Source organism: Chenopodium quinoa, unplaced genomic scaffold, assembly GCF_001683475.1.
Source record: "Chenopodium quinoa cultivar QQ74 unplaced genomic scaffold, ASM168347v1, whole genome shotgun sequence".
NCBI classification, from domain to species: Eukaryota; Viridiplantae; Streptophyta; class Magnoliopsida; order Caryophyllales; family Amaranthaceae; genus Chenopodium; species Chenopodium quinoa.
Genome location: NW_018743792.1, coordinates 157,346 through 163,345, shown reverse-complemented (window position 1 = coordinate 163,345; position 6,000 = coordinate 157,346).

Here is a 6,000-nt window from a genome sequence, read left to right as displayed (position 1 = left end):
GTTTACAAGAAGGTCAGTGGGAGTGACATCGCATTCCTCTTCTTATATGTCGATGACATATTGCTCATTGGAAAAAACATTCCAATGTTGGAGTCTGTAAAGGCTTGGCTTGGAAAGTGTTTTCCAATGAAGGTCTTGGGAGAGGCATACTACATATTGGGCATCAAGATCTATCGGGATAGATCTAAAAGGATGATTGGATTGAGCCAAAGTACTTATATCGATAAGGTACTGGCACGATTCAATATGGAGGAAGCCAAGAGAGGCCACCTACCCATGTCACATGACATAACTGTCAGCAAGAAACAGTGTCCGACACCTGATAAGCGAGAAGGGATGAGTTAGATTATTCCATATGCTTCGCTTATTGGATCGATCATGTATGCCATGATATGTACTAGGCCGGATGAATCGTATGCTTTGAGTGCTACGAGCCGATACCAATCAGATCCAGGAGAGGCACATTGGATTGCGGCCTAGAATATCCTAAAGTACCGGAAAAGGAACCAGGATAATTTTCTAGTCTATGGTGGGAGTAAGGATTTGGTTGTTGAAGGTTATACCGACGCAAGCTTCCACAATGATAGAGACGACTTCAAGTCACAATCAGGATACGTGTTCTGTCTTAATGAAGGAGCGTTCAGTTGGACGAATGCTAAGCAAAGCACGACTGCAGAATCTTAACTGAAGCCGAATACTTGGAAACTTCGGAAGCAGCTAAATAGGAATTTTGGATTCATAAGTTCGTTGGTGAACCTGTTGTTGTCCCCTCAATTATGGGACCAATAGACCTCTACTGTGATAATAGTGGGGCTATTGCTCAGGCCAGGGAGCCAAGAGAGCATCAAAAATTCAAACATGTCATGAGGCGATTTCACACACTACTAGAAATGGGCCAATTTCCGATGACAGTTTTCGACGGACATGTATTTCCGTCGGAAAATTTTGATATTCCGACGAATTTTAAAAATTCGTAGGAAATCCGTCGGAAAGTTCCGACAGTAAAAATATATGTCGGAATATACAGTTTTTCCGATAGAATATTCTGCCTGAATAACTTTACGACGGAATTAAAATCCGTCGGAACTTTCCGACGGAATATTCCGTCGGAATATATTTATATAAAAAAAAAAAAAAAACCCCTCCTTCTCCCCTCATTCCTCCGCCTCTTCCTTCAGATTTTCGCTTTCTCTCTCCTCCTCCTTCTCTTCCTTCTTCTTCCTCGCCCTTTCTCCTTCCTCGCCCCTTTTCTCCTTCGCCTTTCTCCTTCCTCGCCCCTTCCTCTTTCCTCGCCCCATTTCTCCTTCCCCTTTCTCCTTCCTCGCCTCCTTCCTCGCCCCTTTTCTCCTTCCTCTTTCTCCTTCCTCGTCCCTTCCTCCTTCCTCGCCCCTTCTCCTTCGTCTACGGTAAATTAATGGTTTTTTGGTCAAATTTGACCATGAAAAGTGTAGATCTAGACTTTTCATGGTCAAATTTGGCCTTAATAAACCAAACTCGAACTCAATTCAAGTTTTAAGGTATGTTTTTGTGTTAGTAATTTTTTTTTATTTTTTTATTTTTTGTACGAATTCGGTGAATTTTGAATTATAATTGTTTTGTTGGTATTTTGTTTTCGTTTTTCCGGGAGGTTTAGGGTTTTGGTTGGGTGGGGTGGTGGTGGCTGGTGGTGGGGGTGGTTTCGTTAGGGTTAGGTGGGGTGTTGAAATCAGTGCTTTATTGGTCCTGCTGAGTTAGGGTGTTCGGTTTGGTGGGTGTGGTGGTGGCAGGGGTTGGTCTGGGTGGGTGTGCTAGGTGGGTCCTCTGGGTCGGGGTGGTCTAGGTGGGTGGGTTTAGTTTAGGGTGGCTGGTGGGCTGGTGGAAGTGTTTTTTTTGGGGTGGTCTAGGTGGGTGGGTTTAGTTTTTTTTTTTTTTTTTTTTTTTTTTTTTTTTTTTTTTTTTTTTTTTTTTTTTTTTTTTTTTTACAGCAGTTTCCAACGGAAATTCCGTCATAAAGTTCCGACGGAATTTTCCGATGGACTTTTCGGTGGCCGGAATACCTTTCCAATGACAAAAGTCCGTCGAAATACACAGATCCGTCGGAAATTCCGTCAGAACTGAGCGTTTCGACGGAATAAAGCGAAATTCCTACAAAATGTAATACTACAGTGCTTTCCGACGGAATTCCGTCGATAACCGGCAGTTTCGACGAAATTTTAGGATATTCTGACGGATAATTTCTGTCGTTGATTAGCTGTTTTCTAGTTGTGACATGATAAGGGAATGGAAGTCCGAGGGTGAAATCAGAATTTGCAAGATTGGAATGGACGAGAATGTAGCCAATCCACTCACTAAACCTTTGTGTCAAGTGAAACACAACAAGCACGTTGAGGCAATGGGAATCAGGAGATCTTAATGTAAAACACCGTATCAAACCATTTATTTATGGAGTAATTTAATTTTTCTGTAAATATTTAATCCATTTCTATTTAATTGTGGTTTAGATTTAAATAATGAGTCCATTCGATTTGATGATATTCAAAATAGGGTATCAAGACCATGTCTTGGATTAAGAAGTACCTATTAAGTGAACGTTGAATACCGTATCGAAATTATCCCTAATCGAGGTCATTTGAAAGTTGGACGACAAATGACTGTGTGAGATTAGTGTGTAGTATGATTTATAGCACCGTTTCTTGTGCTACAAGGACAAAATGGACTTAAACATTTGCATAGGTATTGGTTTGGAACTATTCCGAATCGACCTATGAGAATACTTTAAGAGATTTGACAATCGTCATAAGTATATCGTTCATTATGGCTATCGGAACCTCTTTCCTCGACCATGAGTGATGTTAGTTCTCTTATTTGAGTACTTGTCCGCTTTAATGTTGACGTCTGGTGTAAAAGGGGATTATAAAGACAGTTGGGCGGCTAGGCCCTCTTAATAAGGGAATCTCCTAATTTAGTTAGGATAATCATGGAAAATAAATATGATTTGTCTTTCCATATTAAAATAATATTTGATTCTATCTCTTGCCATATTTAAAATATATGATATTTTATAGATGGCAATGAATAATATATGATATTATCTAATTATGATTAAAAATATGAGATATTTTAGTAAATGTGTTGCCTTAATTATGAACATTCGATGTTGTAGTTTAGACAAGTATGTTGAGTGAATTTATTATATGGCACTTTTATAATATATAATATTATGTTACTATATATAGACTAGTGTGGCCCATAGATTCTAAGTACGATCTGCGCATCGTAACGTATTTTTCTAATCTAAGTACGGTCTGCGTACCGTTAAGTATTTTTGTAACTTTCATTTAAAGTAAATAGTTTAGTTATTTAAATAGTTTAGTCCAAAGAAGCCATGAAGTGATGGCCCAAAGGAGCAAGGTGGATGGAGATCCATGAAGGTTCAAGTCGGAGTTTTTCAGTTCTAGTACTGTTTAGGTGGAATTGAAATGGGTCAAAAACGATTTAGAACATCGATTCCAACCCTAATTCACTAGTTTTGGGTCGAAATCTGGGTTCGTTAGCCAAAATTAGTATAAATACGAGATTAAACTAATTAAAACGAGCTTCTAATCCAATTAGAAAGCAAAACCAGAAATTTTAATCCATTTAAATCACCTTAATTAATTATTAGTTACAATAATAAAATGCACGCGCCTCTGATACCACTGTTGGGTTTCGTGATGTCCAACAACACGTGGAAGGAAACCCGCCCAAAATCCGCACACAAATTAAACTAACTAAGCATGTATTAAAACCTTAATCACATGATTAACAAGAAGAGAGAGAAAGAATCATTACCCTTGAAGCGTGCTTCGCTCTTACTTAGAACTCGGACTTGAAAGCGTAGAGTCCCGCAAATGTGTGAACCTGCAACGGCTAACACCCTCGCTACCGAACTGAGCTGGCCCCTACCCCGAACCTTAGTCGGGGCTAGACCAAAAATTACTTAGAGTATTAGAACAAAGGTTTTCTCTCTTATGGAGATCCCTTCAAGTTCACCAACTCAAGTTCTCTTTTCCAATTCCAAATGATTGGTATTATAGGGAAATGAGCCCTTGAAATCCCATCTCCCATCAATGTGGGAGAGTTAGTAAGAAAGTAAAATAGAATTTAATTTAATTCCAAATTAAATTAAATTGCCAAGAAACAATAATCAAATTCCAAGTGTCATCATACAAAGAGGGAGTAGGTGGGAGGACCACCTTGACCTTGGAGAACAAGGCAAGGGGCTGCCCCCACCCTTTCAGTCAGCTAGGGCAGCTGCCCGGCCTTGGGCAGCAAGGCATGCCTCGCTGGCAGCCTTACGCCACATGGCTAGGCTTGCTAGGTCTTGCCACAAAGCACACATCCACTGCAACAGGCCCACGCGCACACGCATGGAAGTAGCTGCAGCCGCAAGCGAGCAACAGCAGCAGCACTCGCCCAGCTGTAGCATCACAAGCACTGGCTACTTACTGGCTTTGCGATGCACGCCCACCAGGCTGCCCAGCCAGCCCGCACGCAACGGCCAGCCTAGCTGGACCATGCGATGGCTGTGGCGGCTTGGTGCTTGGGTGCTTGCAGCCCCTAGCCACTTGCCTCCGATCCGAGGCGTGGCTAGGGCTCGTGCTATCCTCCTAATTTTAGCACGATATATTATTTGATTATTTTTCTCGTCTTCGTCGATTCCTAAAATAGACTCGACTTATAACGCCCGGTTTCGACGCTCTATGTTTGAAATATGACGTCTTTGTTCATAAATACTTTATTAACTCATTAATCCTTCGGATTAATTCGTCGTTTCGGTTCGGTTACACGATTGGTTGTGACCCGAAGGGTTCAGTCAAGATTAAGCTGTAATATTAATTATTCATTAATAATTCGGAAGCGGCCTCCAGCTAAGCATTCCGATCACTTGACCTCACTAAATAATTAGCTTTTTAATTAATTTTGAACCCTCTATCGAAATAATACATTTGTTCGAAGGACACCATTCCTTTTAGCAGGTGAGTGGGGATTGGTTTTTAAAAACATTAAATAAATAAAAAAAATTAAATTAAATTGTGAAACCAATAAAATAATGACACATGTCCCATATAACCTGTTAATTAGGTTTATAATCGGTGATGACTTGTTTTAAGCTGATACCTCCAAAGGTTGTATTATTCAAAAATAATCAAAAGCTTGACTTGTTGTAATTTTGGCAGACCGCTCTAAGGTTGTATTATTTTTGACACTTTTTTCTAATTTATGATATGAGTGATTATGAATTTAATCTACTGCAATTATACTCCTTGTTATGCATGAATTGGGTAATATATGGTTACTTAATTTGGAGTGCTCAATTTTTACATAAACATGGAAATGCTTAAAAAAATTGCAATTGGATGGCCTTGAGTGTTTTGGTTTGTGTTAAATGTGATTAATGACCTCTGATAGAGTTGAAGAATGAATCTTTATTGGATGATTGATTGGATCTTCGAGTTTCGAGTGATTAATGAAGTGTTTCTCGATTTTCGAGTTCGACTGTCAATAAGCAAATGATTTCCAAAATCCATCTTAGCACGACCATGTATTTTCACAGTCTCGCTCTTCGATAGGCCTTGTAAACAACAAAAACATGTTCCCTATTATTATTAGGGGGACATTCCTAGTCTTGTATTGTTAGATTCCCTTACTAAGAGGACCTAGCTGCCCGAGTGTTGCCGTTATAATCCCCATTTACGGCAAACGTTTGACAACATGAAAACGGACTAGTACTCAAACAAGAGAACTTACAGTACTCATGGTCGAGGAAAGAGGTTCCGATAGCTATAATGAGAAATATACTTATGACGATTATAGATATCTTACAGTATACTCTTAGGTCGATCTGGTATAGTTCCAAACAAATACCTGTGTAGTTGATTTATGACATTTTGTCCTTGTAGCACAAGAAAAGGTGCTATAAATCATACTACACACTAATCTCACACGGTCATTAGTCGTCCAACTTTCAAACGACCTCGA